A 13,884-nucleotide genomic window follows, 5' to 3' on the forward strand; every position below is an offset into this window, starting at 1 on the left:
GTTCTCCATCTTTTTCACTATTCCAAGTCTTATCTTCAGGCTCATATCTTGTAACTTAACCTCAGTTCAATTCAATTCAGTCGCTCAGTCGTGTCCAACTCTTTGGGACCCCATGAATCGCAGCACACCAGGCCTCCCTGTCCATCACCAACTCCTGGAGTTCACTCAAACTCATGTCCATCGAGTCGGTGCCCTACCTCAAAAGTACCACCACACCACTTATTTATTCCTCAACACCTCAACAATTGAGATCTCCTCATGGCTCCTAGAATGAATCATACTGAATCAAGCTGGCATTTAGCCATGTAATTTCTTCTTTGACTACTTTTTCTCACCTAAGATCGTTTAATTTTCATCCTTCAAAATCATGCTGATGGTTTCACTTGCTCTGAGAAGCTTTCTTTGACAAACTGCAGGCCAAACTCCTCGCTTTGTAACCTCTCAAGAAAGAATGGTGCTCAATCTTCGCAGGAGCATCTGCAGTCAGCACGTACGTCTTTTGCTGCATTCAGCACCTTGTATTTCAAATCTCTCCTTAGACGTGTGAGCATCTAGAAAAAAGAGACTGTATCTGTACACTGTGGTACCCATAAGAGAAATAAGGGGGCTTCCCAGGTGGCGCTAGTGGTAAAGAACTCTCTTGCCAATGCAGGAGCGATAAGAAATGTGAGTTTGACCCCTGGGTCTGGAAGATCCCCTAGAGGAAGACATGGCAACCCACTCCAGCATTCTTGCCTGGAGAATCTCCACGAACAGAGAAGCCTGGAGGGCCACAGTCTATGGGGTCACGAAGAGTCAGACACAACTGAAGTGACCTAGCATGCATGCACACAAAAAAATAAGAACATTGGACAAAATGTTAGTCTTTCAAAATGGATCGAAACTGGCACAGGTCAAAGGAAGGGCCTTACCATTGTTTCCCCCCCCAGTTCTTCAGATCCTGTGTGTGAGGCTCCCTATAATGAGTGGACTGAGAGATCCCAAGGATACAAAAGTCTCTATAAACATGGAACTAGGAAAGACTGCTTCTTCCTAGTTTTTGTTTGTTTTAAATTGTTATTGGAGTGTCATTGATTTACAGTGTTATGTTAGTTTCAGGTGTACAAAAAAATGAATCAGTGTTACATGTACAGAAAACCACTGCCTTTTTTTGGGATTATTTTCCCATATATAGGCCATTGCAGAATAGTGAGTAGAGTTCCCTGTGCTATACAGCAGATTCTTATTAGTTATTTATATTATATGGAATACTGCGTTTATGTCAATCCATCTCCTTATTTATTGCCCCCCCCCTTCTCCCATACCCTCTGGTAAACATGAATTTGTTTTCTACAGCTGTTTGATTTTACTCCTTTTTGTTGTTGTTGTTGTTGCTGCAGATTTTTTTTTTTTTAATTTTTATTGGAGTATAGTTGCTTTACAATGTTCCCTGGCAGTACAGTGGTTGAGGCTGCCTCTTGAAATGGATGAAAGCTTTATTTCCTGCCTACCCACAGACCACATCCTTAACAGACCACAAAACCACCTTGTTGTTTTATTTTGCTCTTTTAAAAGATAATAGTTAACATATTTTCCCATCCAACTTTGTGTTGTCTAAACAATATAAGATATTACAAATTTGATATTTTCAATGGTAAATAAGAAAATCACAATACAAGTTACTTACATTTTTGGCACTCATAACTTCATGACTTTATTTTTTGATATCTGTGGAATATTAAGGGAAAACTATTTCTTGCCTACTTTCTCCATCTGTGAAAGTTTTTTCCCTGTCTTTTATTATTTTAGCACAGTCACAACTGAGAATTCAATGTACAACCAATTATTTTCAAAAAAGAAAAGATGTAAAACTAAAATTGGATACACCCATCACCTTGGGCAGATACCCTAAACAATAACAACTTATTTCTATGGCCTGGAGGCAGAGAAGGAGTCCGAATAATGAGTTAAGGTCAAATCTTACACTTAGTCTAAGAAAACTTTCAGAAACATAAAAGAATAGGAGGCAATCCCAGAATTTCATCACAGGTGTTAGTTGAGCTGTCTAAAAACGGAAATGAGCGTCTGAGATGGATGATTTCAACTGGTCAAATAGGTGAGTAGTCAACCATATTATAGCTGATATGTGATAGGTCACAGACACTGCTGGGAGCCCAAAAAAAGTTTCTCAATCCCTATGGGAGGTAAATATTTGAAGAATAGTAAAGCTATAGCTAAGAATGAAATCGGGCATTAAGCAATTCAATAAAACAATAATTCAGATCCAGAAATCAAAGAAAAATTCAAGTTAGGTTAAGGGTTGGGTTACTGGATATAGAATAATTTTGTAAAACCAAACTAAGTTAGGGTCAGAAAAATTTCAAGAGTAATGTGCTTACATACTAGGGATGGGATACGGATGGGAATTAGAAAGCTACTTAAATATCTTTTACCACAGGGTATAAATTACTCTAAATCTTGATCCCCTAGCTGACACTTTTAGGTATATAAGATGTGAGCTGTAAAAAGCCTGTGGAAGAGAAATATAAGAGAAAATTCAAAACTTAAATTTAAGGTGAATATGACATCAGACATTATTCAAGCACAGGGAACAGGGTAGTTTAAAGCAGAGATATTAAAATTTGAAGAACATCTTAATCATCTGCAAATCATTTTCATTTAACTCAATAAACTTTAAGCAGATTGAAATTTATTGGCTCAGCATTTCCAGACAAAGGATAAAAATGATGTACAGAAGATGACGGATCTAGTTGGTACCCAAGAGCAAGGAGGACCAATGACTTTAACACCTCTGAGACTCTCTGCTTCCTCCATCTTTTATCTGGGCTTTCCTCTGGCTGTCAGCTGGCATACAACCCTCACAGTAGTGGGGAAGCAGACTCACAGCCCCTCTTGAGTTTTGCACCTCCATCTACAGCTTCTGCTATCGGTAGAGAAAGAACATACTTTGTCAGGTTCTGACTGATTTGAAATAGCCTGAAAATGCCTTGAATTGACTAATCTTGAGTTAGGCAATGATTCTTGGACTAATGGGAAAAGAGAGCCAAGGTAAAGCTATGATGGGCTGAATTGTCTCCCCCACAAATTCACATGTTAACATTCTAACCCTAGTTCCTGAGAGTGTGAATGCACTTGGAAATAGGGCCCTTACAGAGGGAACTAGGTAAACATGATGTCATCAAGGTGGGTCAAAATCCAAACATGATGAATATCCTTATAGGAAGGGGGAGTCTGGACACAGATATGCTGGGAGAGATTGAAGGCAGGAGGAGAAGGGCACAACACTGGACGAGATGGTTGGATGGCATCACCGATTCATGGGCATGAGTTTGAGCAAACTCCAGGAAATGGTGAAGGACAGGGAAGCCTGGAGTGCTGCAGTCCATGGGAACGCAAAGAGTTAGACATGATTGAGCTACTGAACAAAAAACAAAACAAAAATACAGAAAGAAGGTCATGTGGGGACACAGGAAGAAGACAGCCATCTACAAGCCAAGAAGAGAAGTCCCAGAGGAAACCAACCCTTCTCACACCTTGATCTCAGACTTCTAGCCTCCCAAACTGTGAGAAAATGGAAAAAAATAATAATAATAAAAGTTAAGCCATGCAGCCTATAGTACTTTGTTATGGCAGCCCTTGGTAAATGAATTCAGAAACAGAGCAGGGGTCCTCTAGAGCATCAGCGCCTTACTCCAGAGCCTGCCATCAGTACAGAGTATACTCTGCCATGTCCTGTTTTTATGTGCCCTGGCAAAGGCTTCCCACTGACTACACCTGAGTCAGTTAATAATCTTGGACTAATGCAGAGATAGACACAGAGCATTGTTTGGGCTGGTTGCCTCCGCCTGGACTAGTCAACTGTGGTTAAAGAACTACAGGCAAACAGGAAGTCAACTTCCACTGGATTGGTGGAGTTGTGTTTGTAGAATAATTCAGAGGAAAAGTGGTACTGTTTCAAGAGGAATAAGGGTTGGGAATGTTAAAAAAAATATATATGTAAATTCACTGTAACAGTTTTCCAAAAATTCCAAGACTAGACATTCGAGTTTCTGATTCTTTGCATGAATACATCTAAATATTTAAAAGTTTGACAGATGATTCTGGTAATAAACTAGTTTATGAATCACTAATTTTTAGTCAAGATAGAGAGTGTTTTTATGACCTTTGGACTACAAAGCAGTCTTTAACATTGTTTTTCTTTTTTTTGGCATGACTAGCCAAGAATATATGAATTCCAGGTTAACAATGATAGGTTAATTCCCAGGCAGAAAGGTAAAAATGATGAAGCTTCACAATGAAACATGTAAGACACCTTTGAAAATGGCTCTACATGGTTGGTGTTGAGATGTGTAGAAAAAACATCTTGATTTTTCTTTGAATTTGACTCTACCTGACTTCTATCTTTGACAGGAATCTAAGTTGGACAGACATTGGACAAACTACCATAAGAAAAAGAAAATAGGTAAACAAAAGCATACAAAAACATTCTTTTCCCACATCATAGAATGTACAGGATAGCCATAGACTGTGATAAAGCACCAACAAATGGATTTAAATCTTGAAGCTATTGCTAAAATTTAAGCCAAAATTGCTGGAATATATGTCTTGGGCATTTCACCACTTAATAATAGCTGAATTGAGTTTCTGGATAAATTCATGCAGAGCACTATAATCATTTGTTTTTAGTAAGAAAACATGTTTGATTGAACTATTTTTACATATGTTGGGCAGAGATATTTTTTCTCTTCTTTTCATGCTGAGTTTAATCATTCATTTTATTCCTACCTTTTTACTTATGAATATTTTATGTATTTATGATAAGAAAATATTAGGGACTTAAACACTGAGAACAAAATAAATGAAAAGAACTTCACGTTAAGATATCTCTGTCCACGGGGATTCTCCAGGCAAGAATACTGGAGTGGGTTGCCATGTCCTCCTCCAGAGGATCTTCCCAACCCAGGGACCACACCCACTGCAGGCGGTTTCTTTACCATTTGAGCCACCCAGGGAAGCCCAAGAATACTGGAGTGGATTGTCATGCCCTCCTCCAGAGGATCTTCTCAACCCAGGAATTGAACCAGGTTCTCTTCCACTCCACGAGGATTCTTTACCACAGGAGTTACCAGGGAGGCCCAAGGACAATGCTAATCCAAAATAAAAAATGAGTAATGGGGGCAATGACAAAGAAGAGATGCAGAAATTCTGCATCAGCGGAGTGGGCACTGCTATAAAGTGGTATGAGAACCTTTCTTACAGCTAGTGAGATGTCAGTCATGAAGAAATACAGAAGCTTGATGAATTATACTCCCCAATGATGTGAAGCAACTAGCTACTAGCTATAAGAAATAAAGATGAATCTAATGCCATTTGCATTATGTTGAAGATTTAGTGGTGTCTGCTTCCCAGGTGGCTCTGTGGAAAAGAATCTGCCTGCCAGTGCAGGAAACGCAAGAGACACAGGTTTGATCCCTGGGTCGGGCAGATCCCCTGGAGGAGGGCATGGCAACCCTCTCCAGTATTCTTGCCTGGAGAATCCCATGGACAGAGGAGCCTGGTAGGCTATAGTCCACGAGGTCACAAAGAGTCAAATAAAACTGAGCAACTGAGCCCACTCACAAGCAATGTTAGTCTGCGTGTGTGTTTGCTCAGTTGCCTCAGTCATGCCCAACTCTCTGTGACACCGTGGACCATAGCCCACCAGGCTCCTCTGTCCATGGGATTCTCTAGGCAAGAATACTGGAGTGGGTTGCCATGTACTCCTCCAGGGGCTTTCCCTGACCTAGGGATCAAACCTGCAACTCCTGTATCACCTGCATTGCAGGCAGGTTCTTTACCCACTGAGCCACCTGGGAAGTCCCAACATAAGCCACTAAGGCAAAACGGCCTTTTCATTCATTCTTGGTGCCAGTAAGAGGGAGATAGAAGGTTTTATAAACAGGCTCTCTACCAGCAGTTCAGTTCAGTCACTCCATCATGTCTGACTCTTTGCAACCCCATGAACCACAGCACGCCAGGCCTCCGTGTCCATCACCAATTCCCAGAGTTCACCCAAACCCATGTCCACTGAGTCAGTGATGCCATCCAACCATCTCATCCTCTGTCATCCCCTTCTCCTCCTGCCCTCAATCTTTCCCAGCATCAGGGTCTTTTCAAATGAGTCAGCTCTTCACATCAGGTGGCCAAAGTATTGGAGTTTCAGCTTCAGCATCAGTCCTTCCAAAGTACACCCAGGACTGATCTCCTTTAGAATGGAGAATGGATCTCCTTTAGAATGGATCTCCGTGCAGTCCAACGGACCTTCAAGAGTCTTCTCCAGTACCACAGTTCAAAAACATCAATTCTTCAGCATTTAGCTTTCTTTATAGTTCAACTCTCACATCCATACATGACCACTGGAAAAACCATAGCCTTGACTAGAAGGACCTTTGTTGACAAAGTAATGTCTCTGCTTTGCAATTCACTGTCTAGGTTGGTTATAACTTTCCTTCCAAGGAGTAAGTGTCTTTTAATTTCATGGCTGCAATCACCATCTGCAGTGATTTTGGAGCCCCCCAAAATAAAGTCAGCCACTGTTTCCACTGTTTCCCCATCTATTTGCCATGAAGTGATGGGACTGGATGCCATGACCTTAGTTTTCTGAATGATGAGTTTTAAGCCAACCTTTTCACTCTCCTCTTTCACTTTCATCAAGAGGCTTTTGAGTTCCTCTTCACTTTCTGCCATAAGGGTGTTGTCATCTGCATATCTGAGGTTATTGATATTTCTCCCAGAAATCTTGATTCCAGCCTGTGCTTCCTCCAGCCCAGCGCTTCTCATGATGTACTCTGCATAGAAGTTAAATAAGCAGGGTGACAATATACAGCCTTGATGTACTCCTTTTCCTATTTGGAACCAGTCTGTTGTTCCATGTCCAGTTCTAACTGTTGCTTCCTGACCTGCATACAGGTTTCTCAAAAGGCAGGTCAGGTTGTCTGGTGTTCCCATCTCTTTCAGAATTTTCCACAGTTTATTGTGATCCACACAATCAAAGGCTTATAGATACAATTTTTGATGGGAAGGAAGAACTTGGCCTGAAGCAAAGTCCGTGTTAAGGAAGGAAGGATGACAACTGTATGCACCAGTCTTGCCTGATTTTTAACACAATGCCAGCTACTTTGGGGGCTCTGAATGTAATGGCTTCAGTTATCAACTCATAAGTGTATCAGTGGATGATAAATGAATGAATGCATAGATAAATTTGGAAGCATCATACCGGATTATGAAGCCTTAGGCAGCAATCTTGAAATCATAGGAGGAAGGAGATATTTCAGCTTTGCTTTGGAAGAGTAGTGAGCAGCTGGCTGAACAGATGTTCTTTGAAGAATCAGATTTGGATTTCTAGTCCAAGCATAAGCTGAGGATTGGAATAACAGGCTCTTGGCAAAGTAAAGCTCAAGAGAATGTGGTTGAGCATGTTTATCCAAAAACCAGCTGCCTTGCTCACCAGGGCACTGTGTCCAGAGGGGAAGTCTGTCTTGATAAAAGAGTACAAACCATCATGATAGACCATTGTCATGCTCAGACTTCATATCCATGGTTCAGTTATAACAAAGTCACAGACAAGCTTACACCTTGCAGAGGTTTTGCATATTGTTGGAGGTAAAGATTTGAAGTAATAGCCCTTTAAGTTGCTGAGCATTTATCCTATGAGTGAGTCTAGATCCCTTGGGAGCCAATATCTCAAAAGGACTTCATTTCCCTACTTCCAGGAAGCAGAAAACATTGCGTTCTCATCCGTTATTCATGAATTCATAGTCTAGGGAATAAGAGTCCAAATGTTCTTCCATCATATCCCATCAAGTCTTAAAGGAAATTTACCATTATTTTTGTTCAGATACTTATGAAGTGCCTGCATGTGTCTGTGCATGCCATGTCACTTCAGTCTTGTTTGACTCTTTAGGACCCTAAGGACTATAGCCTGCCAGGCTCCTCTGCCCATGGGATTTCCCAAGCAAGAATACTAGAGTGGGTTGCCATTTCCTTCTCCAGGGGATGTTTCCGACCCAGGGATCAGACCTGCATCTCCTGCATGGGCAGGCAGATTCTTTACCACTGAGATACCTGGAAAGCCCAATGGTGTGCTACATACAGGCTAAAATAAGTGTAGTAGACATTTGAAATTAAAGGACTATTAAAGACAGATAAAATATTGCACTTCTGGAATGGGACTATTTTTTTTTTTTTCTGGGAGCAATAAGAAAGATGATATGATGAAAATAACATTTAGCCAGCTTTCAAGAATAGGTAAAATTTGACCTCATGGAAATAATAATAATGGAAACAGTTATTTACTGAGCTATCCCTTCATGGCAATCATTGTCCTAGACAGTGAGGTAGATACCTGCATTATTTAGAATAAGCTAAGATGCTATAATAAGGAGAAAACAAATATTCACTTTCCTAAAGACTAAGAATTTTCTACCACTTTGCTATATCACATGATTTTCATCGTTACATTAGCCATTACGTCTCAATAATAACTTTAAAATCCGTACGTGGTTCAGTTAGTCTACTTGTGCTGGTTTTTCTATGTGGGAAAAAATATTTACTTATCATGTCTGTTTCTCCATGTCATGAGATGAACTCTTTCATTAAGGTGGTGCTGTAAGAATGGAGAGGTGGGCAAGGTATAAATTCATCATCTTTTTAAAATCCAAATCTGAGGCTAAATACAATGAAGGGGATAAAGAAGAGAGAGAAGAAATATGATTGCAATGTCTTAGAACATTAGAGATACATTGATAAAACTGTCAAAAAATAAGCAAGCATGGAAGACCTTTTTTAATAAGTAATATTTTCTTAGTAAATCAAAACTAAATTGTGAATAAACATATGTTTGTGTAAACAAACATAAATGGATAAGTGGAGAGGGTTGATAGATTAGTAACAAAGATAAAATAACTTTTAAAAGATGAAACTGAGGTGCTAGGTAGTTATGTACTTTCAAATGTGGTTCTCCTCTATTAGGAAAAGATTCCAAAAAAAATCCAAAAAAGAGAGGATATATGTATACATGGAGCTGATTCACGATGAATACAATACTGTAAATCAACTATACTGCAATAAAAATAATTTTAAAAATTAAAAAAAGAAAAAAAATGATAAATTGTCCAAAACATTGAAGTTTCCCACTTGCAATTGTTCTAATTCAGTATTGCCAGAACTTTGTCAATTTTCTTCACTAAAACTAGAGCCTCAACCCTAAATAAACTGCTTTTAATTTTTGCAATTTTGAATGCATCCTGTTAGAGTGGAGCCAATTTTACCAAATAGCTGAGAACTTTGGTCCTAATTAATCAGTTGAAATGGAAACTTTAGAAGTCTGTATTTGATATTCTCTTAATGGCTATGTAGGGATTGAAAATAAAACATAACTGAAGCAAATCACTACAAAATTAGAACCCAGTAGTGACATTTCTAAACTACAAAACAGCTCAAGGAAGAATATAAAAGGGGGAAAAACATACAAGCTTTGAATTCTGTATTTTTAATGTCAAAAGTGATTTCAATCATCTTCTCACTGCCCTTTCAAGAAGCAATCAAAAAATGACATCAGACTCTGGGAAATTTGGAGGATCTAAAGTGACTCTTAATTCTACAATTTACAGTTTTCATTGCTTTAAGACTATCTTCTTTAACAGCAGTTATGGAACTGGAGGACTGAGTTCCAAAGGATCCTGACATAAGACTAGCTGTACTGTAATCTTTCAGAAAGTTTGAGAGAGTCACTTTTAGAAACTTCTAACAGATCCTAAAAAATCAACAATATATGTCAGTATTGAATTTAGAGTTCTGAACCATTAAATTTAGGTAAAACACTTATGCCTTAAATTCAGGAGGCCACCGATTGGGGTGGTGGGGTGGTGGAAAGCAATAAAAAGGAATTTTAAAACCAAAGCAAAAAGCATATTAGATGAAAGAGCAGGGATCCAAAGTTAAATGTTAATTCCCTGGTCCCTATCCCCAGGGGCGAAGCAAATGTGTTTCCACAGTTTCAAAACAACTAGTTGAAAAGTGAATAACTGATTTTCTTTGCAAATGTGCAGGTAAAATCATTTTAACTAAAGTTTACTCCTCCAATTCTTTCACCTTTAAATAGGTAATTAGTGTATATAAGTAGAATTCCCTGGTGGCTCAGATGGTGAAGCATCTGTCTACAGTTTGGGAGACCCAGATTCGATCCCTGGGTCAGGAAGATCCCCTGGAGAAGGAAATGGAAACCCACTCCAGTACTATTGCCTGGAAAATCCCATGGACACAGGAGCCTGGTGGGCTACACTCCATGGGGTCACAGAGTCGGACACGACTGAGCGACTTCACTTTCATTTTCTTTCACTTTGTATAAAAGTAGAGACAGAGAAATTAAAATGATGATACAGGCATATATGACTAACCAATGAATTAATGAAACTGAGAAAGAAAGGCAGAAGTTCAAAAGCATGCCTGAGAAACGTAGAGGGTCAGAGAGCCAAGAAAAACAGAGCACATAAAATTACAGCTGGTAATAATGAATCATGAGAGGCCCTATCTTTTAGTGCATTTTTAAAATCTAGTCACACTCGTTCAATAAGGTGAAATAGTAACTGATATTGACAACTTTGGACCAATGGGTGGAAGGATGCTGTGTCTGTCAAATAAAATGATTCAAAGCAGAATTAAAGTTAAGCTGAGTGAGAGAGAGAATGAGCAAAAAAGTTGGAAAGGAGATCCCTAAGTGAATGTAGAAAGTGGCATTATACACTGCCTGCAAAATGAGGACAGATGAAGATTAATGGTCTGCAGATATTCTGCCCGTGCTTTTTCAGAAGATGGTTTTGCTTTATTTATCTTGGCTGCCACAAAGAAGTAAGGCTCAGCCATACACAGACGTATCCCACATGGCAGTAGAAAGCATCTGTTTTCAGAAATAACTGTACTCATGTTAGAGAAGCATATTATCTACATATATATGGTGGATAGAAATTTCAAGGTAATTATGTTTCTTAGTGTTAATCTATACCGTTTGTATGACACATTGTGGTTTTGTACTTCCCTTGGTTCTTTTAGACAAATCTCTTCTCACATTAAAAAGAATCTCAGATGTTTACACATCACAGAATCATGACATGTGGTTCTGTGTCTATAAATGCTGTCATAGGGGATCATTAACAGATTCTATAATGATTACCCTGCTGAAGTGAGCTACCAGTTAAAAATGGATAATATGAATCTGTTATCCTGAATCTATAAAATGATTATCACCCAGACCCTGCAGAATATAGTTGATGAGAAAAACAGACTAGCTCTGTCTTGCAAAATGCTGATTCCAGCATGGTCTTAGTCTAAACACTATATACTAGGAGTAAAAATAATAAATTTGAATACATTTATAAAGCAGATATCTCAAAGTTGAATAGTATTCTATTTATTATTTTAAGCCCATTCAAAATATGCTGAAGATAACTATTCAATACATCATGTGTGTATTGCTTTACAGTTAACAAAATATTCACATTAAATGCAATTCATTTAATCTTAAAAAATTCTTCTAAATAGGAATTATTATCTTTAATATTTGTTGGATAAAAAAACTAAAATTGGTCAAGAGTACTGAAACAGTTTCAGCTAAAATGTGGAGAAGTTGAAATTTGAACCAAATTTCTCTAATTCCATTAATGAAGTCCATTAATGAAGCTGAGTAAAATCTGAGTGCTTACTATTGGCAAGGTACAATACTGTGCTCAGCTTATAACATCATGATGGAACTAAAAGAGTCCCTCCCCCCATGAAAAGTTTGACTCAGCAAGCAAGTTTCTAGACAGCTATTTAAATAAAATTTTGAAAAGATCCACAAAAGACAAAAACAAAAACACCAGTACTATTTCATGTGACCTATCTTAATTTGGTAAGTTTAAAAAAAAAAAAGACTTTCTTGAAAAAGTAAGCCAAAGTAGGCACCTTATAAGTTATTTAGAAGAAAAATGATTGTCTATTAAGGCTGTGGAGATACCACATGGAGAGTCCCCACATTTGGTGTAAATATGACTTATGTGAAGGATGAAAGGCGGCTCATGCCAAAGGACTAAGGAGAGAAGGACATGTTTGGTGCCAGCTGAGGCGGGTGATGTTGGCAGGGCCAGATCTCAGTGGACAGCCACTGAAAAGCTTTGCTTAAGGAAGTGATACAGTGGTAAGATCAGATTTTGCTGCAAAGCAGAGAATGAATGCAAGTGGAATAAAAATGGAGATAGACACCTTTAAAATTGTGCAAAAGGTCTAAAGAGATACCTCATTGTCGAATATTATAGATTACAAATAGCATATGAAAATATGCTTATCATCATATGTCATTAGGGAATTGTAACTTTAAACATCAAAGAGATACTACTACATACCCATTGGAAAGGCCAAAATCTGAAACACTATCAAATCAACCATATCAACCATATCTAACCATATCAAATACTGGCAAGAATGTGGCATAACAGAAACTCTCAGTCACTGCTGGGAGGAATGCAAAATGGTACTACCACATGGGAAGATAATTTGTCAATTTGTTACAAAACTAAGCATATCCTCACCATAAGATTCAGCAAGAGCACGTCTTAGTATGCACCCCAATGAATTAAAAGCTCATGCCTATACAATATTTGCACATGGAAGTTTATAGCAACTGTATTCATAACTATCAAAACCTGAAAACAACCAAGATGCCCTTCAGTAGATAAATAAGGGATAAATAAACTGTAATAGTTATTGACAATAGAATATTATTCTATGTTTAAAAAATGAACTATCAAGATATGAAAACATGAAGTAAGCTTAAACGCACATTGCTAAGTGAAAGAAGACAATCTGAACCGGCTACATATTGTAAGAGTGCAACCATAGGACGTTCTGGAAAAGTCAAAATTAGAGACAGTAAAAAAAACAAGAGAGGAGGAACATTTAGAAGGCTGGAATCACAGCACGATCAGAAGTGACAGTGACCTGAAATGTTGTGGCCATATAGGGCAGTAAATTATCTATCATACATAAAATCATCTAAACATACTCCTCAAATAGCACTGCAAAGAGTTTGAAAAATTACCTTACTGACATGAAAAACAATTGTGATTAAGTCATTATCTACTTAAAAAAAAAATGTTTGTTAATTTGGTCACGCCACATGGGGTCTCTTATCTCCCTGACCAGGGTCAAACCCTCAGCACCTGCATTGGAAGCACAGAGTCTTAACCACTGACATCCAGGGAATTTCCCAGTCATTATTTACTTTAAAATCCTGCTACTTCCCAATTAAAAACACGACTACGCAGTTTTAATGTGAATCAGTTCAGTTCAGTTGCTCAGCCGTGTCCAACTGTTTGCAACCCCATGTACTGCAGCACACCAGGCTTCCCTGTTCCTCACCAACTCCCAGAGTTGTGAATACTTTCCCCAATGTGCCTTTAGTAACTTCTCTGCCTTATCTCCACCATCCCTCCCCAAAGTTACCTACCTTTAGACACAAGACTCACTGTTCTCCAAGAATGTTTGTTCAGTGCTGACTCTGTACGTATTTCATTGCTTCTGCCCAAGATACCTCATCCATCTGGTGAATGGCAAAATCTTCTAACCAGAATCAGTTCAAATATCACTTTGGTGTCAAAACCTCAAGCCTTTCTCCATTCAATGTAGTTTCTCCATCCTTAGATGTCCCATGATTTTTACATTCATCATTTCACTTATCCTACTGAATTATGACTAGATGGCTTAGCACCAAAGGTTTGTTTTACCAATCTTCGGTCCTCAAAAACAAAGCTGTTCCATTTTTAACTTTGTATACTCAGTAGATATGGTCTACACTCAGTAGTTAAGTCTTCA

This window comes from Bos javanicus, chromosome 10 (genome assembly GCF_032452875.1).
Source record: "Bos javanicus breed banteng chromosome 10, ARS-OSU_banteng_1.0, whole genome shotgun sequence".
NCBI lineage: Eukaryota > Metazoa > Chordata > Mammalia > Artiodactyla > Bovidae > Bos > Bos javanicus.